This window comes from Lagopus muta, chromosome 11 (assembly GCF_023343835.1).
Source record: "Lagopus muta isolate bLagMut1 chromosome 11, bLagMut1 primary, whole genome shotgun sequence".
Taxonomy (NCBI): Eukaryota; Metazoa; Chordata; class Aves; order Galliformes; family Phasianidae; genus Lagopus; species Lagopus muta.
The window spans coordinates 12,021,296-12,046,042 of NC_064443.1; the positions used below are offsets into that span (position 1 = coordinate 12,021,296).

General features: G+C 42.4%; 1 long non-coding RNA gene across 4 annotated transcripts in view; it reads left to right on the forward strand.

The window, feature by feature from the left end:
• The window catches only part of LOC125698959 (uncharacterized), a 136,246-nt gene that overhangs the window by 35,573 nt on the left and 75,926 nt on the right, over window positions 1-24,747 (forward strand). For all 4 annotated transcript variants that reach the window (XR_007379384.1, XR_007379387.1, XR_007379386.1 and 1 more), the window contains exons 2-3: window positions 10,650-10,942; window positions 11,245-11,342. This is a non-coding gene — a long non-coding RNA (uncharacterized LOC125698959). The remainder of the gene's footprint in view (window positions 1-10,649; window positions 10,943-11,244; window positions 11,343-24,747) is intronic.

Below are 24,747 nucleotides of genomic sequence, written 5' to 3' on the forward strand. Positions count from 1 at the left end.
ATTCATTAAGCAGATGGCTAAGATAGGCAAGATAGGTAGTCAGAGTTGCTATCTGGAGGTGTCTTTCTTTTTTTGTTGCTGGTTATAGAAAGAGCCGATATAAGAAATCCCTGACTTTGGGATGTCAGGTGATGTGAATCCCACTCTGTTCTGGTCTTATAGGTTGTGCATAAGATCAATTGGTGGAAACATATGAGCACTATAAATCTTTTTACTGCATGTACCAGCCGTAAAGGGGAGTGATCTTCAAATGACATCATCAACACAAAGGGCACTAAGAGAATTCCGACTTACGACACAATAAATTGTCAAGTAGCCTAGTAATGGACATTGAGCCTGGACAGTTTTGCAAAGTGAGTTCTCTCATAAAATGGTATTCTGCCTCTAAATGGGGGCTCCAAACCTGCTTAGCTAGTACCACTTAAGCTGCTTTAGTGAGATCATTTTGGATTTGCACAGTCGACCAATCTTCCCAAATTGCTCCGTGTCTAATGCAATCCCAGATGTATTTACCATACTTCATTGTATTTATAGAGGTGACTAGGCCATGGAGACGTGGCTTACTTCCAGGGACAAGAAGTCCAGGTTCTTCAGTGCATTTTCTTCTTCTAAAAGCAATGCCACAGCACTCAGAGCTTGCAGTGAGCACATTTGTCTTTGCTCTGTGACGATGGTTGATCATTAGCAAAATGTATTTCAGTATTTATGGTTACAGGCATATTGACCTTAATGCTACACGTGGCACGGCCAGCCGCCACTAGGAGAAGGTACAGGAGTACTACAGGCTGCTTTTTTCTGAGCAAAGAAAACACCTCCAAGGTACTCCAGCTGGGAAGGGCAGTATATAGGTGAAATAAGTCCTTGGTTCAGGTATGGTAAATTGTCACATACAGACTTGTTCCTTTACCTCTCTACTGGTTCTTGCCCTTACTTAGCACACAGGGCCATGAAGCCACATGCTCATTTGCTTTAGCTGCCCTGCAGTAAAGGGAGTTGCACTGATTGATGTCAGCTTAAGGATGTAGCCCATATTAACATCTAATGGTAATTGTGCCAGAACTTGTGCTTGTGCTCCAGTATTCTGCTCTGCAGCGTCCGGCTGTTGTTTTATTCAGTTTTGTACACTTGCTATCAATGTATATTTCTTTGCATTGCACACTGGTTTTCTCTCAGAAGTAAGGTTCTGTTTGTGAGACAAATGTGTGATATCCTGAAGCACAATTCATTATTTTGCCATAGGTTTAGTGTAATTCCCAGCAGCAAACATGTCTGATCTAAGCCTGGCAAAAAGCATGCTTTTCTATCAAGCAACGTGACAGTCTCCATGATATAATGAATTACACACAGCTGGCTTTTCTCTGGCTTAGGAATTTTGTTTCATTATTACTATATCTGTGCAATTTCTTAATATTCTCGAGTCCGGGTACTGCTTGCAGGCATATCAGATTATTCATACATTAGAGTGAAATATGATGTGATATGATGTGAATGCAGGATGTGCTTTATTTGTGGGTAACCGGGTATGTAATGGTGTATAAAGAATCAGGAACTGGGATTTAGCAGTGACATCTCTTCTGCTTTCTCATTCAGCCCCAAGCTCAAATGCATGAGGGAGTTTTAAAGTCTCCTCTCCTAGCACTGCTTCTCTTCTCCAGCTTACCTGACATAACGGTTTGGGCTGGAAGGGACCTTGAAGATCACCTAGTTCCAACCCCCCTGACTTGGGTAGGGACATTTTTCACTGCCCAAAGCCTCATCTATCTTGGCATTGAGCTTGGAACTTTGTTCTCTCAGGGTGTTTTGGGGGTGAGCTGAGATCCCTTCAGACAAAATTGACAAGGGTGTTTAGTATAGGATAGGGCTGGGTGCATGCTACTGCTTCTTCCTGCTCAAGAATGAAACGGGGGCCTTTGGAAGGGAAGCCTGAAAGGACAGGAGCACCACTTCTTACTCATTACCTAGCCAGAGGCACTGGAGTTACTGGTCTAATTAGGTATGTGTGGGGCTGATTTAAGTTCTTGCTCTTGTACCTCAAATCTCAACTTTTCAAACCTGGGGCTGGATTACTGTAGAGTATTAGATTTATGGAAAAGAAAGGCTGAGGTGAATGTTGTCTTTATTTCATCTGAAGCAAAATTGATATGTATGATGTTATGAAATACTTTGTCATAATGTGTAAGTTTGTCTAGCAGGTTTTGTTGGTTTTTTTTTTTTTTTTTTTAGTGTAATCACTTCTGACTCCCATCTTCTTAATGAAGAATGTGAGAAGCAATGACTTTGCTCCTTGGGTGCTTTTATTGGTCAAGCACATTCTCTACTTGTGTGCCCAATTGTATTAAATGCCAATGCCCAATCCCCAAATGCCCTTGAATTTTCTAAGTGATATTTTATTGATGCAGCTGCATCTTGTTTGACCTTAAGGTTTTATTACGTCTTCACCAAGAATGATGAGAGGCCTCCTTTTGCATTTTGTTAGCACTTCTGTCCACCTCTGATGAAATATATCTCAATATCATCAAATACTCTATGGTTTACTACTGAATCCACCATGCCTGCAGGTTTTCATATAGGCAGTAGGGTTTGCCCAACTCAGTAACCTTTAGGTGGAGCACTTGGCTGCTCTTGCTGATACAGATTAGGAGTCAGGGTAACGTTACTCTAGGGCAGTGTACTGATTTAGTAGTTGATCCATAGTTCCGTAAATTACATCCACAGAATTGTTCAAGATGAATGATATCACAAATGCGTTACTTGAGCTAATTCAGGGCGCTTTCCTAAGCATAGTAGGTCAATTTTCTAATGGAGCAATGTGGGTGTGTTTCAGAAAGCTGCTGGCACATGCATATGTACGCTCCCACACTGCATCACATAGATAAAGGCAATTCCAAATTCTCTTCTATGTCAGTGTATTCATGTTTAATCTGGATGGTTTTTTGTTTGTTTGGTTGATTTTTTTTTTAAGACTTTCAAAACTGAGCAAAGTACAGGGAACTGTGCTACAGGGAGTGACCTGGAATTGATGAGAGTGGTCTAAATGTTCCCTTCTCTTCAATTTTGTGAAATGTAAATTACTTGACACGGAATACTGGTGAAGCACAGAGTAGTCTTCAGCCTGGGTTTTCAACCCACGGTCCCCCCCAGCCTGGTGGTAATACAAAGCAATGGAAATGCATGTTGTCAGATGTCTGGATACTTCAAGCTGTTCTACTTTCTTTTTCCTTTCTTTTTCATTCACTTGATGAATTAGACTTGGGAAAAAGCCATAGCATGGATCCATAGTTTACTATCAAATTAAGCTAAAGCAAAGCTTTTCCTTTTTGCTGACTTTGGCAAATTTTCAGGCCATCTCCTAAAACTGCACAGAGCTTGTTTATATAAGCTCAAAAATGCAGTTGAGCTTCATGCCCACTCTCCCCCTGATGTTTAGAGATGTGGCACAGTCAAGGCCTATTGAGAGATGGGGTTTTGCAGGCACTCATTCATCCATTTAAGAGCACAAACATCTGCTGGCTGTTTGTGCCTAAACATGCTCAGGTGAACAGATGAGGAGGCATTACCTGCTAGGCATCAGCTAGAAATGGCATTTCCACATCGTGGCAATGCTTCTTAAACCAATTTATCTGGCGGGTCCCATCATCTCCTCTTCAGTAACTGATTGTTCTGCACAATGTTCTGCTGGTACTCAGTAGAACAGCAAACCTAACATGTTGATTGTTTTCATCTCCTTTTGTACAAATGTGCAAGTGGAACACAGTTTCCATGAAAGATTCCAAGAGAAATTTTATCAGAATGCAGACTGTTGATGTAATGAAATTTTCTCATGGCAAGCACATAGCAATTGCCAATCCTGTAGAGTGAATAGACATAACTGGATTTTGTTGCCTGAGAATGAAGTTGCTTTCATATTTTATATCCTGCAATAAGAAAGCTGGAAGCAACAGACTCTGCTTTGAACTTTATTTTTAGTTAATAACAACTTAAGGAGGCATGAGACGAAATTTTATCGCTCCTCAGTTAAACAAATTCTTTTTTATTTTCATTCTGACTTTTGGTACAGAATTCTCTACACTTATTTGTGAATATGAATAATTGTTACTGAATTACTCTGAGCTGCTTTGCTTTCAGTACTGGGCTGTTTTTTAATGGGGCCCCCATTCACCACTCACACATCAAAAAGGGAGTAAACCACAGAAAGGTTATCAGCCTCTGGTAATTTTGGTGTAAAGGGAAGGCATTTGTCAACATCTACTCCTTGGCAGCCAAGTACAAAGGCAGTGGTCCCCTGTGCTTGGAAATACTCAAGGTCAGCCTGGATGAGGCTCTGAGCACCTGATGGAGCTGTAGGTGTCCCTGTTCGTTGAAGAGGATTTGAACCAGATGGCCTCTAAAGGTCGCTCCCTTCCATCTCAGATAATTCTGTGATGAATAGTTGCCTGCCCTTTGATGTAATCATGAGGAGAGACACCATAGAGTTGAGGTATCAGGAGCAATCATGTTTCAAGTGAATCCGGAGGCAGAAGGCTGTCCTGGGCTAGCTTTTGTGCAACTTCAGGCATTTTGAGAGAAGCATTTGATCTAGAATGTTGCTTTTTTCTTTTGCATAACTAGTTTAGTTGACAGCGTGCTGGTTGTGCTCCTTTGATCTCTGCTCGGTTTGACTGTATTTTCAATAACTACTTAGTATAAAAATAAAATGTGCAGGCCCCATCAAATAAACTAATTAAGGATTAGAATGAAAAAGTGTCAAAATCCGAGACCTCGCTGAGGCAGATTAGTCACTGCATACCAGACACGATCTAATAACTAATGGGTTGCTGTAGTAACGGGGGAATCAATACCCCTTGGCTGGTCGGGGAGCTGACAGTAATTTCTGCTGGGTCATAGATTCTGGAAAATGAAGTGCCACCTACTACAGCACAAGTAATCTCTGTGGACTTTTTGACAACAGCACATCCTACAAAGTTTATATCAAAGAAAATATTAATCTCTCAAGTCTGCTTGTTTATCTCTGCAGAGGTTATCTGATATTGTTACAGCCACAGACAATTAAGTTTAGGCTCCTATGTGAACTCTCAGTGGGTCAGCTTTGGAAAGAAGCCTTTGGGTTTGCTTACTGGTGGATTAATAGGTTGTATCTGTCCTGGGGCTCTTGGATTGTGGAAAGGGAACCTGCAGAAGCACAGTCTGTTATCCCGAATCTGTCTTCTTACTCAACGAAAAACTCCTCCTGGAGTCAAAAGGAGTTTAACTGAGGTGGAGGAGATGTGCACTGAAAAGAAAATGATTATTTGCAATCAGGCTGTAGATCTGGCCTTGTGGCTGCATGTGTTTGTGTCTTAGTAGCCCAATTTCCATGGGAATAACCATGCTTCCTTGTTTCTTCTGGCTTGATGGCAAACCCTCTGGGGTGGGAATACTCTTCTGTGTCTGAGCAGTAGTGAGAATGTCAGCTGTGCACAGTCAGTGCTGATGGATGACAAAGAGGGACTTTATGCTGTGCCAAAGACAGCAGCAGGACAACCTCTGAGATTATAGTGAAGTAAAAGCGGGTCTGTATAGTTTAATCTAAAGCCCAACTCAGAGAGGAGCAAGCCCACAAAAAAGTATCTAGCACACAACCTTAGGAAGGAAAGCAGTGGCTGATATGGACTCAGGTGAGGGAACCCTGAATGGTAAAAGGAGTTAATGTTAGTCAGGGAGTTATGGGGGATAATAGGACTTTTTCCAAACATCTAGGGGGATGGTAGTGCTGAAGAGAAAGTAGGCCACTCGCTAATGAGGGGAATGGTGGTGTTAATTATGTCTTGAAATTGCCTAAGATACTGAGCTCCTGAAATTCATCTTCGGCAGAAAACCATCAGGAAAATAAGTTCGGGCAATTAGGAGGTGGGGGAGAAACTGTGTAAAAATAGCCTGGATAATTAAGAGCAGATATGGGAACATCTGAGAACCAGCAAGAAGTGCAAGGAGAGCCTCCTGGCTTTGCTGAGCTCTACCAAACTGATCTCACAGGCACAGGGGATGCGAAGGGCAGATCCCTGCTCTTATGGGGGGAATGCCAGGCTGCAGGGGCACATCTGTCCTTGTACTGTGCTCATGGCAGTGCCTCCTCCACTGCTGTGCTCAAACCTCTGCTGTGTTCCTGGGGCATTGGCTGGGGCAGGGCTCAGCTGGGGTCAGCACAGACACAGAAGCACTGGCAGTGACATCCACAGCCCTGCACAGGGGCCAGCATGGGCAAAGGCAGCTCTGAGTTCCCCTTAGCTACTCTCTGTGTTTTTGGGTCCTGCGTATGGGGGGGAAAGCCAGAACTAACTCTGGTTTTCCACAACAGCTCTGCAGCTGCTGCTGATGTTTGTGCTGGTTGGTACATAATGTTGGTGAATAATAATACCTGACCTGGTGGAATGAGAGCTCTTTTATCAAATGCATTTAAAGAAAAATGACAGTCCGTGTAGCTTGTAATGGAATGGATGATAAATCACAAAATGGGGAAAAACAATTGTGTTACTCCTGCTGGTATGAGTTCCTGCTCAGAAGGTCTATATGTTATATTTTTTGATGACATAAATATAATGGAATTCTCTAGAAATGCTGACCAGAAGTCAACATACAACGCAGTCTCAGGAAGTTTCCTAATATCTTTGTTTGTTTTAGGTAATAGATCTGTTGATGTGTATTTCTCCTATTGAGTGCTGTGATAGGATGCTGTAATGAGATTACAATATGGAATGGGAGCTCAATGAAAGTGGCAGTATCCGAAATGTCACCCCCTAACAAATTAGCAGTTGCAGCTTGCCCTCTGGTTACAAAACCTTGTTCCTTTTGTCTTTTACTGTAACTTATAATAACAAAGCCTGTGATGTAAATGTCTGCAGGGTATGTTTCCAGTAGCTAAGCGTGAAACATGTTTCAGTGGGGATACGGGGGGGAAAAGCAGACATTTTTTAAAATTCAAGACAAAGGATTTTTGGCCTTGGGCACTCCAGCTGCAGCTGCTGTCAATACAGGGGAGACAGGACTGCATTTTCTATTTATTTTTTTCTTTAAAGAAGGAAAAGATGCCCAACTATCTGATTATAGAACCCACAATATTAAAATATCCGCAGAAAAAGTAGTAATTAATTCCTTTGGAGTCTGACTTGTGATGGAAAAGTTGCACGTATCAAATGAGTGAGACGTAGCTTGGATTTACAGCCTCGGAGCCTGGAGATCAAACAAGGACCTAAAATGAGATTTATTTTATTTTAAATTTTATTTCTAGCAGCAACTAGGAATTCATGGGACTCATTGCAAAGCCCAGTGCAGAGACCCCCCCACATTGGCTCCTATTGTTTCCCTTCATTTCAACAAAAGAGCCAGAGCTCATTGGTTAGGTATAAGGAAGTGCTGGGTTTCATTTTTAAGATGCTACAGAGGAAGCTTAGATTATAGCTGCTTGATACATAATAGTGACACTTCACTTATCCAGGCAACTGGGTAGTGCCTGAATAGCGCCTGTGGCTTAATTATTTACCTGTGGCTTAATTGGGTGTAATTTTACTGAAGAGTCTGTTTATTTTCCTATGGAGAGGCTCTAAGATGCTGCTAAATGAGAATGTTACCGGTCCCTGCCGGTACCCCTCACATCAGCAGTGCAGAACTCGTTAATACCTGCAGAAATTTGGCCCTCGTGATGTTTTCTCTGGTGCCATCAGCCTGTGCTCTCTGGGCACCTGGTGAGCAGCTGGGACCTCCATTGCAGGAGCAGAAATGTTCTGTGATAGCAGGCAGAGCTCTCCATGCTCTCCCTTTGTTGTTTATTGGCCTCTCACTTGGTTTTAATCCTCTACAAATTCCACACCGTTCAGTATTTCTGTCTGAGAGCTCACAAGGATGACTTGTTTAGGGTCAGATATTCCAAGTTATGCTCATATCAGTGTCTGTGGGTATTGGATAGATAGATAGACCAGAGACTACACCCTGGACAAGCCATCCTTATTTAGATGACCCTTTCAACATCAGTGTGTTGTTCTTGTGTGCCTAAGAATAGTCTTCCTGCGTGAGGATTGAATATCAGAGCTTTGCGAGCCCTGGCTAGAAGCTAAGCCAGCACTTATCCAAGATGTGCAAAAGCTCTTCCTAGTGCTCTGCCCATGGGAAGTGCTGGGGAAAGATGTTTATCTCAAATATCCATTTAAATCAAACCAAATGTGCTCGGACATGTTCTGGCTAGATTCTGAATTCAGAAAGCTCTGATTTTCTTTCCCTTCCCGTCCTCAGTCCAGGACCCTCCTTTTGAATCCCTGTAGGCAATTTCCTTACAGTACTTAGAACTCCAATCTTCATTGGACTTCCACAACAACAGAAGCTTTGTATCATTGTTTTTTTTCTCTCAAAATGCTTAGTTTCTATTAACAACCTTACAAAAGGGCAGTGTATTACTACTTGGTGATCCCAATGATAAATGAAGCACATTATATGTGAAGTAAAGGCTCTATTTATCCTTGCTTTAAAAAAAAAAAAAAAAAAAAAAAAAAGTCCCAGCAGGTTTAATGCAAGTAGCTTGCAGTGACCTTCATAACAAATCAAGAATAAACCTCAGTGCATTCTCACAGAGGTGAATGGTGTCGCAGACTCTTTTTATTGAAATAACAACAATAAGAGTGACGAGTTGTATTATTAGTATTTGATAATGCAAAAAAATTAATGCTCACTGAAAACCAGGTGCCAGCACTACTTGATTGTTTACCAACATAGTCATAAAGAAACAGAGTTATTAAAGGATCTGAAATCACTCAGTAATTCAGCTGCTGACATTGATGGATGGAACTTGGCTGTTCCTCTTTGCTAAAGCTGCTGACTGGATAAATGTTTTATTCATGAAGCCCCGGGCAGGAAGAGATGCCAAAGGTTTAAGAATATTTTAAGAAACTCTTTGAGATGTCAAGCAAGTTATCAGGTGTTGTTAAGCAAAGGAGCTGAAGTACTACATTTAAACATAACCGAGCTCTCAACATATACAACAACAATACATCAAAAGCCAGGATGCAATTCTTGTCTCAAGCAGCATATGGATGATGAGTTAGGAATACAAGTCCTTTTATTTCCTGCACCTTTGTACCTTCAGTCATCTCACAGCCCTGTCTCTTTCAGCATTGTTATCCCAAAGGGAATTTTTACACATCATGTTTTGAATTTAGTCTTGGAAACAAATAAATATTTAGATACCAAGCCCTACAAGGTCACACATTCAGATCAAAGACAAAATAGTGATATGATGACGATATTCATGGAAATGAACAGTTGAGATCAGAACTAGCAAGTTCTGCCTGAGCTCTTGGTGGGAGATGTTGTTCAAAATGCTAATTAGTGCAAGAAGTAATTATCAAAATACAGAATAACAAGGAATTTCCTTCTGCCCCTTTCACCCTACTCGTGCTTCCTCTTTGTCTCAGGGCAGTGTTCAGCAAGGGCAAGCCTACAGCTCCTGACCCATTTGATGAGGCAGTGGTCGTTTGCAGCAGTTGTAACTTAGGTGATTACTTCAATGCCTTGTTCCTGCTCTGTGAGAATTCTTCAGATCCAGATACTTTGTTGATTTTTTTTTTTTTTTTTTATTTTTAAGTGGAAAGAAATGTTTTGTAGAAAGAATTTTAATGAAGCACTCTATAGCCCCACAAGCTCCTCCATGGACAAGTGTTTGAATATTTCATAATCTATATTAATAACTTCTTTTAAGTTTCTACAGTCTCATAAGAGCAGAACAGATGAGCTCTTGATGGAGCTGAACTGTCAATCTGAACATAGTGACATTAGAAAATAGCTCTGTTTCCAAGACTAGCTGCATGAAATGTCCCTTCTTGCCAAGGGAGCAGCAAAGTACAGTTTAAATGTCCACTATTATGACATCTCAAGAGTATAAAAATGGGGAAAGGTATTAAAAATGAGTAATTAAAAATGAAGAGTGATAGGTAATGGTGAATAAAAAGTAGGTAAGTACTGCTCTCCCGCTGCCCTTTTGGTTTGCAGAGACTCGGCTAAAGACCAAAAGCATATTTCTCACTGGCCCCAGTTAAAATTCAAATCCTATGGACTGACAGTGCAAAATACTGTCAAAAAAGCTGTCAAGTTGTATCAAATGAATTACTGTATTACCTCTCTTTATCTGTCAAAGGCATTGATTATTTTCAGTGGAGGGAGCCCTCTGACAGTTGCTGAAACTGAAGAATCCTGTGTTGAAATAATTTGGTTGACACATGTCACTATTTCCTAAACAGACAAGTCAAATATGTTATTTTTGTCTCCATCTGTGGAGAAAGCATGGTTATGTAGTATTTTTGTGGAAGATAAATAATACAGAGAGAGAGGAACATCCATTAGCACTTCACTTCTCTGCTATTTTTATGGATGTTTTTATGTAGCATCTTTATAAAAATGTTCCTCTTTGCATAAGAACTTGTGTGCCTTTGGTGGCTGTGATATGTGTCAAGGATTTTCTTAGATGCCTCCAACTAATTTAGATAGTCAGCAAACTATACTGGTGCTGTTCTTGATTGCAGCTGATAGTTTACTGTTGACTGCTCTACACTTCTATTTCCTACCACTCCTGTGCCTGTAGCAGTGATATAGGTGTCATATATTCCAGAGAACGCCTCTTTATATTGCAGATGGACAAACCAACAAGGACGAAGTAAGGACTACGTCATGGAACTGCTGCCAGCTTTTGGAATGAACTTTGTGCCAAACTCTGCGTTGTTGCTGATTTTCACATGATGGATGTGGAAACACCTGGTTTTATCAGAGCTGGCTTTGCTGAAGATGCCTTGCAGGACTGTAGAAAGGGAAGCCCAGCTCTCCTCCAGCTCAACTCTGTCGCATCTGATACAGCTGAAACTATACTAAAGGAAGGACATGTCCAACTCCCTCTCCTGGGAGCAGGCTGATGAGTGACAGTGTCATGGTGAGTTACTGACCATGAAAAGGTGAGAACTGGCTTAAGCAGCATCAGTTAGAGAAGGCTGATACCCTTGTACTAAGTCTTTATTATTCATTAGCACATATTGTGCTTCCTCATAAATATAATTCAGGCTACACTTGTATTGCATTAAGATAACACTAAATCTTTCTATAATTTGAAGGAAATACTGCTCCCAGCTGTTGTTGCCTAAATGAACTAAACAAAATCTGAATAAGTGCAATGGGAACAACTGTGAAACTCCAACTGCATTTAGCTCTGATGTCTTTTGGTGTCGTTTGTCACAGAAATGGTTGCTGGCTGACCTCTTGGCTTGTGAGCACTGTGGCTCTGGACAGATGGATATCACATCTTGACTGCTCCTGAGATGTCCCAAAGTCTTCAGGTATTACAGCACTTCTGCTGATTTTGGGGGAATTGAGCAACTCAAGGAGTGATGAATTGGACTGATGGTGGAGTAAGTTGTTATGAGCAACCTGATGATCCTTCCCTGTGCCCTGGAGCATGTGTGATTGTTATTGGGGTGCTGCAGCTTCATGCAGCCCACGTTGAATATTGCTGGAAACAAGGTGCAGTGGGTCTGGCAGCCAGTTTCTCAGACATCCAGCTGCCTCGTTTGGTCTCATCATGAAAGAAGTAGGGCCCTAAACTCCAGCCATGACCTGACCTGTGGAGCACATCCCTGTTTACACAGAAGTAACCTGGATGAAGTCCAGCATTTAAGCACGTTCTCTATTGCTGGCTTCTCCTGAGGCTGTATGCTTTTCAAAGAGATATTGCTGTGGTTTGTATATGTGCACTGTTATAGATAGGGTTCTTGCCCATGTGGCTGCTCAAGAGCTGCCAAGATGACTTAGTAATAATACTAAAAATAAACACGTGTAAATACGGATAACAACAAGCTCAGAGTTCTGACAGCTCCAAAAGGCTTTGATCTTGCATTGGTAGGGATCAGGATGCACCGCCTCTCCAGATGACAAGCTTGGATGGAGAGGAAAAAAAAAAGCAATAAACGAAGCCTGTAAAGTATGCCTCCATCGTCCTCCCCAGAAACCCTCCTCCATTATGTCTGATGATTTACTAAGAGAGTGTGGCTAAGTACCAGCAACAAGCAACTGAAAAATTAACCCCAGCAAGCTGACAATGCCACACCTGACCCCAGAAGTGTGTAGTGTTGGTCAGCCAAGTGGTAATGGCTTTGTGTAAAGCAGAGGAGAAATGCGCCATTAAATGAGAAGCAGAGAGCAGGCTGCTGAGCGGTGATGGCTGTTAAAAGATACAAACCAAAGCGTGGCCCTGACAGTGCATTATATTCCAAAGATAAAGAGAGGCAGAGGCAAAAGCAAAACAAATGGGGCTTCTCTGTACAGATGGCCAAAAGGGAATTGCAACATAAAACCCCACCAGCCGGAAATTACGGCTATGGACAGCCTGCCTGCTGGGGAGAGAAACCCAGCTCTCAGGGCTGGTGCTGGCCAAAAACCTCCTGGCCAAGGGGAAAATCCTGCACGTGGTTTGGAGGAACGTCTGTCCAGCTGTGCTAATGGCTGCTGGTGCTGTTGAACTGATGGCAGTGAAGGAGTGTGATTTAGGGAGGAGTGGCAATCTGTGATTTCCTTTTTTTTTGTCTAACTGCAGATTTGGTTTTTGAGTAAGTCGGATTTATGCTGCTTTCAGACAATTTTGCTAATAAGGCGATGAGTCAGAGAGCCCACAGCAGATGGGAATTTTCAGCTGAGGTAGAAACCATTGTTTTTCTTTTTTTTTTTTTCCTAAAAGGAAAGTAGCTATTTTTCTTTTCCAGAAAGCTGACCTCTGGAAAATGTGATGATTTTTCCTTTCTAGCAGAAACACAGCTTTTTCAAATAACACCTAGTTATGCTTCTGGACTCTTATATAATATACACAAGTTCTCAACGAAAATAAATAACCTGTGATAGGTTGGTGTGTCATATGCTGAGGGAAATAAGTAAATATACATAAAATCAGCTTCTGTAATTAATAACATCTCAGAAGGCAATTCCAAAGGCTGCAGTACCAAGTGGTGATGTGAGATGAGCTCTTCAGGTATCTGAAGAGTAAAATGTCTGTTCCTGTCTGTGACTGCAGGAGGCCGCTGCTGAGAATTTGGGAATAATTCTCTGGTAGGAACATATCTTACCTAAATCCTTGGAAAAGGGACTTCTATCTAGATGTGAAACTGCTGAAGATTCCCTTCATCTTTCTTCTTCCTCTTGTGGATGTTCAGAAACTTGATTCTCGCTGAAGTAATTCAATGCATTTTTTGAGGGAACAGCATCCACTCTATAGGAAGTCTGTGAAGAATGGCAGTGAGCATGAATATATCATTATAAAAAGACATTCTGCATTCAGAAAACCACATGTGGTCTGAATTTCTCTGAGAGGGGTATTTCTCTTCTTAGACTATGGAAGTGTGTGCTACATAGGTCGACAAAGCTTTTACTGGTGCAGTTTTGTTTAGAATGCCTTTGAAGCTTGTCATGTTTACCGTTCTTGAAAATTATGTTACAAGCAGAGGAAGTGGGTTTGCTTGGCTTGGTGCTGGGCATGTGAGCACACTCTGGGAAGAGACAGAGGCTCCTTCCCTCCATTCCTCTCTATATGCTTATAGTGTAGGAAAAGAAAGATAAGGTTTGAGATTTAAAAAAAAAAAAAAAAAAAAAAAAGGTTAAAAATAAGTTATTCTCCTATTTATGCTTGAAAACATGCATTCTTTAAAAATCATCTCTCTAAAGATGCTGAGTAATCACTATATGATCATTTGTTTATCAGGCACCAATGTGCCTGTGCCCACAAATGGGTGAAATCTGCTCCAAAATTTAATCAAATCTAAATATGGTTAAGGGTTTCCTTCACATCTACTGAAGCTTTATTATTCATCAAAATGCTGATAGGAAAAAATTGATGCGAGTGAAGTTACTATTAATTGGGTGGTACAATTGGTCTTCTAATGGGGTAAGTTGCAAATCAGAAAAAGATCTTGAGAGCTCAATGGAAAACATCTGCTCATGTCTGAGCAGTGATCAAGAAAGCATAAATATTAAATGGCATGACATTAATTTGCTGAATAGAGGACAACACTGAAAATATGACAGTGTTGTTCTAGATGATGGTGATGTGGCCTCACCTTGAGAGGCATGTTTAGTTTGGTTACCCTAATTAAAAAATGATAGAGCAGGAAATAGAAGAGGTTCAGTGAAGGGCAACAAACCTAATCAGAAGCATGGAAAATACTTCAGGGAAGATTTGCATGCAGGCTGAGACTGCAAAGGTTAGGTCTGTTTATTTTAGGGAATACAATACATGAGTTGTGCCACTGAGAGACACGCTGTGATGGATATAAATAAAATGGCAGCGCCATGACTCTTTCCTCTGTTGGATAAGAAAGAGACATCAAATTAAAATCAAAGTAAACACATTGAACAGCTTTAATAGGAACCACTTTTAACCTTAGTTTTAATTAGCCTGTGGGACTCATTGCCACAAGGTAGAACATTGAGACCGACAGATTGGCGTCGTTTATATGACTGGAAATATCATCTCCAGTTAGATGGGCTGGAGTTTCATCTTCTGTACTTCTGTGCACACGCTCAGCACAAGTCCTCCCTTACGCATACTACTGTGTAATACTCCATTACGGGATGTTATGGGGCCTTTTGAAGCATCTGGCAGAGGTTGGTCTCTAGGCCATTGCTTAACTCTAGCATCTCATGCTAGTGACAAGGACTGAGCTATAGTTCCTGGACGAAGAACGTACTTGCAGAAGTTTGACTTGTTGGCTTTTTCCCCTCTGCACCTTTACTGGCTTTCCTGTGAGTGAACCGAATACAGTGGAAGAGAAGAGGTTTTTGCTTCTATGGAAGGTGTCCATTTGCCCATTCTGGACTTCTTTTTTTTTTACTTCCTTTGCCGTTTTAATAGCTTACATTCCTTACAGTCTTTAATTATTGCACATTTCTCATTCCAAACCAGCTGCCATCCATAAAGTGGTCTAGCAATTATTTCTCTGGCTTCAGAAAATGGCTATCATGAATTCAACGGCACTAGGAACAGGTGGACTGCAGAATGCCTGTTTGATTTTTGGTAAACAGCATTACAAAATTGGCACTTTGACTCAGTCCCTCTAACAGACTAGTTGTACAGCTTCTGTTAATAAGATACTGCATATTTTCCATTGTCATGGCATACGTTATTTGTCATTGCAAGACATTCACTGCTTTTTTTTTTTCTTTCAGAAACATGTGTAAAGTTAAAAACGTGTATGAAATACCCATGGGATGGAAATCTTTCCAAAATGCACAGTGGTTCTTGGTTGGAGAGAACCCTTTGGGAATAAGGGAGGGTGCAGATGAGCAGGCAGAGTCAGAGCAGGCTGAGCCCAGCATATGGAGCCAGCACAGATGCTCTGCTCTGTGCAGTTCCTGTTCTGTGCCCAAAAATTGTGCTCTGAGACACTTTGCGCTTGTCGGACAGTTTAGCCTAATAGAGAGCTGGTAACTTGGCACATCAGAATCCTGTGGTCTGTTCTTGGCTCTGCGCAGCCCTCCTGGGTGAGCTTATAGAAGATGCGATAACAACCTCAGTCCTCTGCAAAATGGGGTTTCTAATCTTCTGGTCCTATACACAGGCTGTGCAAGCTACAGAGGAAAATCACAGAATCATTTGAATTGGAAGGGGCCCTTAAAGGCCATCTAGTCCAACTACCCTGCAATGAACAGGGGCATCTACAGCTCCATCAGGTGCTTAGAGCCCATCCAGCCTGACCTTGGATATCTCCGTGGATGGGGCCTCCACCACCTCTCTGGGAACCTACGCCAGCACCTTATTGCTGTTACTGTAAAATACTTCTCCTTATATCCAGTCTAAATTTCCCATTTTAGTTTGAAACCATTTCCCCTTGTCCTGTCACTGTAGACCCTGCTGCAAAGTCTGTCCCTTTCTTTCTTATAGCGGATCTTCTGCTACTACCTGCCCAAGGACGCAGGAGATGTAGCGTGCCTTAGTTACTTTGCTGCCTTCTCCGTGTCACCTGGCAGAGCAAGGAGTAGGCAGAAGAGCAGCCTTCATGTCTGTAGGCAGCTCCTTGAGAGCATTGCGCAGAACTCACTCTTCATTTCGGGTTCAAAGGAGCAGTAAATAGGCTCCTTTCTTACAGCACCTCAGGAATGGCTGCTTAGTGGTGACAGGGGAGATGATGCTATGGCACTGCTCCACGTACGTGCAGGGAGCCTGTTCCTTGAGTAGTAAGGAAGGGAAAGATGCAAACTATTCTTCTTTTCCAGGAAGCTAGAGATTTGCTTCTTGCGTGTTAGCAGCTCTTCCTAGGACAGCAAGCTGATGGTTCTTTATCTTAAGGGCAAGCTGGGTGACAAAGGTGGGCTGATAGCAGCTTTTTGCAATGTCTGATAGATATTACATGGAAGAAAGCACTGTTCCTGCCCACTGGGACACCTGAGAAGCCTGTTCTCTGCTCCACGTGCTAGCAGTGCAGCTGTAAAAACTCTGGAACATTTTTGGACAAAGAGCGCTATGTTCCTATGAGACTTTAAACATGAATTAATAGAACATTGATTTAACTTACTGGCTTTTTGCAGTGCCTTTGTTTCCAGGCAGTAAAAATCTGCTTGCCAGTTGTCCAGTCAGAAGCCAATATCTATGAAAACCTGCCCCAGGCTGTTTGTGGAGGGCCGCAGTTAATTAAGATATGCATTCTCATCCCTGCTCAGGGCTGCGTGTGAGAGAATGTAAAAAGCACAACTAGACAACTGTCTGTTCCTCCTGTTTTGAGACTCATTCTTGATCCCACAGTGATTGCCAGCAGCAGACAAGGAACAGAGCCAGAAGAGTGAAAATTAATAGCAGTGGCATCTGAAATCCCCATTTGTGAACTTAAAAATAGTGCCTGCTTCAGATTTGGACTTTATTTGCAGGGGGGACGTCTCATTCCCTCCAGTATGAGTGCTGGAGAAATCAAAAAGTACTGTTTAAAGACGCCTGCTGCCATGCTGCACAAAGCTTCAGACAGCACATGAGCTTCTTTGTGATCAAATGGGATATGTCCTGTTGTTTGCATGGCTGTGTCTATTCAGCCATATGCCTTTTATAAACTGATTGTGTTCTTAATAGTCAAGGGTAAAATGGCATCTTGAAGGGTTTCTCCTCACATATTAAAGCCTTTTGGTTATTGATATGCAGCCTTTGTGAATTGGAAAGCATCAGCACTTTGTTTTCAGTGTCTACATCTTCTCACTTTGTTGCCATCTTCTTCTTCCTAAATGATGCGTGTTGGCTTGAGTTCTTACAAGGAACGTGCTACAGATGGAAGGCTGGTGAAGGAAGCAGGGCTGTGGAATGGAGCAGGTGTATGCTGATGGTACAAATCCTCTGGGTACCGCTTGTGTCCTTGAAGAAAAAGCAGGCTGGGGAAGGTCAGTGAGGGGATGTGGCTGTGGTAAGGTGTCCACCACCCCTCATTGACCATAAGAAGCTTCTCTGGAAGTATGTTCCTTGAGCTGTTATGGTTCAGTGTAACTGAAAGGCAGTTGAGAACTCTGAAGGCATTCAGCAGCTCCGGAGCCATCCATTCCCCAAGGAGGAAGGTAAGCTCCTAAGTCCTGGATAAAATGCTCATCACTTAGACAAATGAACAGAGATCCTCAAAGCCTCCCTGGAAATAGGGGATTGTAATATTAAACATAATTATGAACTGTCTGCAGAGCTGCAGCTACAGATGGAGCTTTACGACTGGTTTGGAGTGATGCTGCACCAGCATCAATTATCTCCAGCAAATGCACAGAGATATTTTTGGGGGTGGTATTTTCGTTTTATGGCGTCACTCAGTCACTTGCAGCCACTGGCCAGGTGCCTCTCCATTAGCACCCAAGCATGCAGTGTTCTCTCAGCAATGCAAGGTCTGTCCTGTCCTGTTGCCTCAATAATCAGCAGCTCAGATGAACAGCTCAGGTGCCCTACTTAGGCACCTACACTGTCAAACTACTGTGAATGAGAGTGCCTGCCTCTTGCTACTGCAGCTGTGAATATTAGCTACAGAGTAGCACTAAATCTTGTTTAAGCTACAGTCATTCCACCCAGTGATGAATGTCACTACCTGAATAATTTGGGTAATTTCCTGCAGCTCTAGTGTACTAGCAGAGAAATGAAAGTTAATTTACTGCTAATTTAGTGTACTAACCCTTAATTAGTGACGAGCAAGTCTGAAATATTGGATTCTGAAAGCTCATCAAACTTTTACCAAAAAAAAGGAAAAAAAAAAAAAAGAAAAAAAATCACCCCTCCCAGCTGAACTCTTCACTCTATTTGAGGTTATTAGCAAAATGCTCTGGGAGTGCTGTTCATTACCTCTCACTAGGATATATGTAGCTGGGAACACCCCCATTTACCACTCTTGCTGCAGAAATCCATTAGGAAGATTCTTGCTCTCACGCAGTATATTCAGCCGCTGTATTGCCATGTGCAGGTATGTGCTGCAGCTTCAGTGACAGGCAGAATTAATGGCACAGATTATCAATGACTGGTGGCTAGAAAGGTGAAAGAAAGGCTGAGTGAGTCTAATGGGCTGGGTCATTGCTACAGGAGGCAGCACATGTCTACATAAAAAAGCTGAATGTGACACGACTACATCATCCTCTACTTTCTTCTGTGGACTGAGTCAGATTTAGTCTGTCCTGCTTGAGAGCTCCACTGATCTTTGGTTTGATAACTTGCATAGTAAGGCAGAATGCAGCCTGGCTAAGGGTCTGTGTGTCCAGAGTGGGGCACCTCGTGAAGCCCTTTGGTGAATGGGGTATGTGTGTGCAATGGGATAAATGATGGAGAGTTGGGGGGGCAGTGGGAGAAGGGATGCTGGAGAAACGGAGGGGCTGCCAAAGGAGAATTGAAGAAAGATGTGTGTGTCAGCTGAACTGCTGGAGCCAAACCAAACACTAGGCTGGGCACTGGGCCAGCACATGACTTATCCATGCCTCTGTGTCAGTGCTACAGTATTTTTGCACAGGAAAGTACAAACCATCAGGCGAGTCTTGGTGATGGTGGAAATGGGGTGGGGTAAAGTCCCATAACTCTAGAGAGCTCTGCTGATGTCCAGTGCTATTTCACCTGCTGCACAGGATTGTTCAAGTATCACGTGGCTGAATAGTTTTGTAATGAATAGAAGGACTTCTAGTGGTAAAGAAAGGCTTCACCTTCCTTGTCCCCACCCAAAATACAGACCTGTCTCAGAGTAGAGACAGGGTGGGAGCCAGCTGTGTTGCCACACACTGGGAGAGGTTACCAAGTTTCCCACATCTATGAAATAATGAATTTTCCTATTTCCATCTCTTCGGTCTTGTCCTTTTTGTGCATTTGCTGAGTCTTTCTTCCACAGGCTTTAGTTTTCTTGGGGAAAACTTTTCCATTCTCAAAAGAGACATTTTGTAAAGTACAGAAGCATGAAGTGTAGCTCTGATCTTCTCCTCCCCCCTTGGCAGAAAGGGGATGAGATGTTGATATTCATCTTCTACTCTCATTTTGTGGTGCTGACCACGTTGTAGAACGGAATGACCATCTGTGTGCCTCTTTTTGGAAGGAGCTTATTCCATCAAGCTATTCATTGCAGAGAGCTGGGAGAGCCTCTTACTCCCTCTTGTCTTGTTGCACACGTGTAAGAGCAGAATCTGACATCAAAATTAGCTCTTAAAATCCATAATTCAAAGAAGTATGCACTTCCATATTTATGTGGTGGTGTTTTGCTGCTGGAGGACTTTAATAATGGCATACATGTTGTACTGTATCTATATGCAGTGTATCATTTAGACTCATCTAACCTGATGTAGCTGTGTTTGGACACTTCAGCTTCTCCTGCAGTCAGTGGAAGGAAATGGGCACTTCATGGTGCTGTCCAAAAGTAGGTAGCTATGGCAGTGAACGGGAAAGGAACCTTAAGAGCCCCCTTGATCACTAAGGGCACTGAAGGTGCCAGACAAAGGGGGCACAGTAAGGTTGAGTACCATCATGCACCACAGCCTTCTGCAGAACTCCGGGAAGGAAAGGGTCCTAATGAACTGGGGAAAAAAAATGCTAGATTTTAAGATGTGAGAATCATAGATTCATAGGATTGTTAAGGTTGCAAAGATCAGTAAGATCATCCAGTCTAACCATCAACCCATGCCTGTTGCTCTAGACTACGGCACTTGGTGCAGTGTGTGTGCATTTGTAGTTACTGTTTTGCATAACAGATATCTTCACTTTAAGATCTGTTTTACTATGGCCAAGCAGAAATCAGTAGTCAAGCTCACAGAGTGGGAATTGCTGATCCTGGAAACGGTGATTAAAGCAGGACTTGGAGCATAGTTTGGGTAATCCGTGAGATGGGAGAAGTCTGACATGACATGAAGGGATACTGCAGCGCATTGCATGTATTGACATAGCTGTCAGAAGGATGCTGCTGCCCCAGTTTTGGCACTGGGAGCAACTATGTCCCAAGCTTGAGAAGCATGCTTTGCTTTGCTTTGCTAGATGAGCTGCTGTAGTTCCAAGAAGGATTAATTCAGGAAAGTTTGTGCTGTTCAGTAGGTCAATACAGCTGATCACAACAGACTCCATGGGAAAAACGACTGCATTTCCTTAAATCACGGCTGTGGTTTTGTCCACATGGTTTGGATGTGGGCTCTTGTTTGCTAATCTTGTCTTGTAAAGTCTTTAAGCAGAAATTTAAATTTTCTTTCTGGAAGCTCTTTAAAATTGATTCCCCAGTAAACCCAGCTTCAGGAAATCCAGGACAATGCCAGTTAATTAATTAAGGCGCTTAACAAGTAAACTGGTGCTTCCTTCCACTGTGGGCGAGCAGTTGGCATTTTAGCAAACTTTGCCTCATAATAATAGCAATATTTCTTGGGGCTGTCACACTGTCCTCCTCCACCTCCACCCTTTCCCAATTATAATTCTCTTCTTTTGATCTGGGAAATGTTTTTTTTATTATTATTATTTTATCTAAAATATGCTGCTTAGAGATGGCATTTCATGTAATGTTCATTTTAATTATACTGGGATGGTTATCACTGCAGGGATGTTGGCATTGGCTTTCAATGCAAAATCCTTATTTTCTGCTGATTATATCTAGGAAAGCTCTTCAAGCCTTAGGCACCTGGAAATTGTAATGCATCATTGTTCACTGCTGCGAATGGCAGGAAACAGAAATTAAAGCAGAAGTGGGAGAGCAGTGATGGTTGAGATGGTTGGTATGCAGATGTGCTGCTCTTGACCTAGAGTGGGACCCATGGCTATGTCCTGTGCACATACTGAGGGATGAGGGAGGTGGTAATAGACAAGCTACTCTGCTGGTTGCTAAGTGGGGGGGTGGAGAAAGGCAGCAAGGAATGGCTTCCAGATGGGAGAACACAGATACTAGCCTTCCTGCATATCTAATTCTACTTGAGGCTTTTATTTTTCTCAGTGGGACTGCCTGAATATGTAAGAGCTCCTTGATACAGGTAAAGATGTAGCAATCTAAGAACCCAGTGCTTAGCTTCAGTGCTGTCATCAGGAGGTATGGATAAAGCTGCTGCACAGCTGCTACTCCATGTTACCTTTCATCCTGTCCCACTGGATACTGTCTGTGGTGGGGATGGGTTGATGGTTGGACAAATGATCTTAGTGGTCCTTTCCAACCTTAACTGACTCTATGATATGATTCTGTGATAGTATACTAAGAAGTTGTGCCCAGGCGTTGACCATACAACACTGTTGCAGCTTGGAGAGATTCCCAGTGCTGTCAAGTGAAGTTTCCTGTTGCTGTGCCCTGGTTTTAAATTTGGCCCAGAGCATCTAGATCAGCATTTCTGCTCTTATGCCTACCTGTAAGGGTTGTGTGGTGAACCCCACAGCTGTAAGACCTCCTTGGAGCTAATATGGTACTTGGTACAGAGATCTAACATTGGAACTCTTGCAGAACAAACACGTGACTGATGATATTCCTTCCCTAAGGATCCTCTGTTAGATTCCTCTGAGGATTATCAAAAAACTTCTGGTTTCCTACTGGGGTGAAGACAGAGTGAGCAGATGTGGATGTTCGAGATCAGTACTAGAAACAAAGAATTGGCTAGGTAGGATGAACACTGGTGGTTTAGTGGCCAAAAAGAGATACTCCATACTCAGTACTTAGTTGTGCTTCTTTAATTTTTAAAACTGTCCCGTCTTTTGAAAACCCAGCTCAATATTTAATTTCAGAATGGCATTTAAAAATTAATGGTGTTGACAGTTTGTTTCCTTTTTGGGGCTAGAGGAAGGGGAAGGGATGACAGAAACCACTCATTACGAATCATTTTGGTTCTTTCATTTCTGTTTTTCAAGAAATTTCTTGTTCAGAAAAATTAATAGATCTCCAGTGAAATAAGATAAAATTAGGCCTGTCTGTCTAATGCTGCCCAGCTGTTTTGCTGCCATGGAAATGATATAATGAGTTTCATTCATAAATTCAAAAAGAATGTGAGAGCAGGGCCTAAGTTGCTGCTGTTGCAGCGCAGGCAAACTTGGATGCAACCAAACTACGACTGCATCAAGGCAATCATCACTGAAAGATTAGCTGAGACTTTTCTTTATTATTAAGAAAAAACTGTTTTCAAGTGTTAAAAGGCTCTGAGCATCTTTAAGAAGCAAAGCATGTATCACTTGGAGAAGAAAGCTGTCCAGCGGAAAGTTCAGCTTTAAACCCCTTTTGTCTCAACACAAAAGCACATTCCTAAGAAAAAGAAAAAGCCCTCCCTTTCTTTTGCAGTAGTGCTTTCTGCCTAATTTGGTGTGTTCTAGGAGCAGAAGAGCATGCGTTGCAGGGGGTAAGTACACAGGGCAGTTGCTTTCTTCTGTCTGGAGCAGGGGTGCAGGCATCCTTTAAGGCTTTCAAGGCAGCATAATGGGATAGCATGGGAGGAGGATGGATGTTGGGAAAGAATTCTTCTCCGAGAGAGTGACTGGGCACTGGCACAGGCTGCCCAGGTAGTGATGGAGTCACCGTCCCTGGAGGTGTCACAGAAATGCGTGGATGCGGTACTTAGGGACATGGGTTAGCAGGCAATATTGGTGGTAGGTGGATGGTTGGACTAGATGATCCTCGAGGGCTTTTCCAACCTTAATGATTCTATGAGGAGGTGTTAAAATTCAGGACTGCCCGACAGCCCTTCCAGCAGAGTGCCCTCACCTGCAGCTCCACAGCTCGTGCACTGCTTGCTTGTTATAAAATTGAAAAGAACTATTAGCTAACTACCTGGAAAACTAATTAACCTCTTGTAGCACTAATCCCGGATTTACTGTTAATCTTACTGAAGGAGTCCTTCTGGCAGGGTTTGTCCCAGAGCTTAGCACTGGGAGCAGGGGGAGCTGGAAGCGTTCGGCACCTTTGAAATGGAGACCGCATGCGGGCTGCCCGCATTAGCGGTGGCTGGAGAGTAATCCCCTGGCACATTAGCTCATGGATGTGTGTGTTGGCAGAGATCACGTCTGTGAATCATGCTGAGCCGCTGAGGTCACCACAAAACCCACTTTCTGTAAAATCACACCGGCTTTTTTTTAAATCCATGTTTATTTCCTGCTTTCGGGCACTTTCGTGTGTATTGATCTGATCAATGCGAGTAACTTTTTTGACAAACAGGCTCCTTTAAATGCCTTAAAAGCTTCATTATTAAGATAATGGAACTGAAGTCAAAAACAAATCAAACAATGCACGTGTAAAAGGTTTCCCCCAGACAGCTTGAAAATAAATTGAAAACAAATTCAATTAAAATAACAATCAACCTTTTTGTTCCTTCAGTGGTATGATTTCTCTGAGGCAGGTACGCAATGATAAGAGGTTTCTTTGAAATGCTTGGGATAGCGCACCCATAGGCAGAGCTAGGAGAGATCAAAGCAGTGTTTTTCCTAAAGAACAGCCTGCTACTATTAAGTTACTACTTTAAGGTGTGAAACGTTTATTTTTTTCCTCCTTTTGTGGATTTTTTTTTTTGTGTTTTTTTTGGGGGGGGTGTTTTTTATGTTTTGTTTTGTTTTGTTTTTTTGGCTTTGGTTTCTTGGTTTATTTGTTTATTTTGGTCCCAGATCCTCTTGTATCTGTTTCTTCTCTTTCCTATTGCCTTTTACCTTTCTAAACTAGATCCTAAAATCTTGACCCAAAGGAAATGTCTATTAAAATATATTTTGGACAGTATTGCTTTCTCCCTGGTCTCTGTAATCAATAGTTTTCTATGGTGCTGGGGCACTGAAACACGCTTTCAGGTCCTTCCACGGTCCCCTGCAGAATATTTTGTTGCTCTAAGTACAATTACAGGTGGGTGGAGTATTAGCTTCTCCATTATTTGGCATCGTGCTTGTGGCCCCCCACCTCTGCAGCAAAGGTAAAAGTAATGAAGGCTACTCCTAATGGGCTGTTTGCAAATGATTGTGCTGTATTGGCTCACAGTGATAAAGACATCCAGTTACTTACTGATTGCTTTCTGTGTGCTACAAAGCACCTCAACCTTGCAGCGCTCTGAAAAAGGCATATTTTCTGTTTCAGCCAAGATCTTGTAGTGCAGGAGCCATCCCCGTGTTATCCATTGATTAGGGGCCTCTCAGGACTGCCTGTGCACGGGCTCTTGTGAAATAGGAGCCTCTCAGGCTAGTGATGCTCTGGATAGATTACAGCCCTATCTACAGACAGCATGTGGTGGTGTTTGCAAAAAGACTTGCTGCTTTGTTCAGAGTTCTTGCTGCACATTTTCTCAATGGCTGCTCTTCACTGCTAA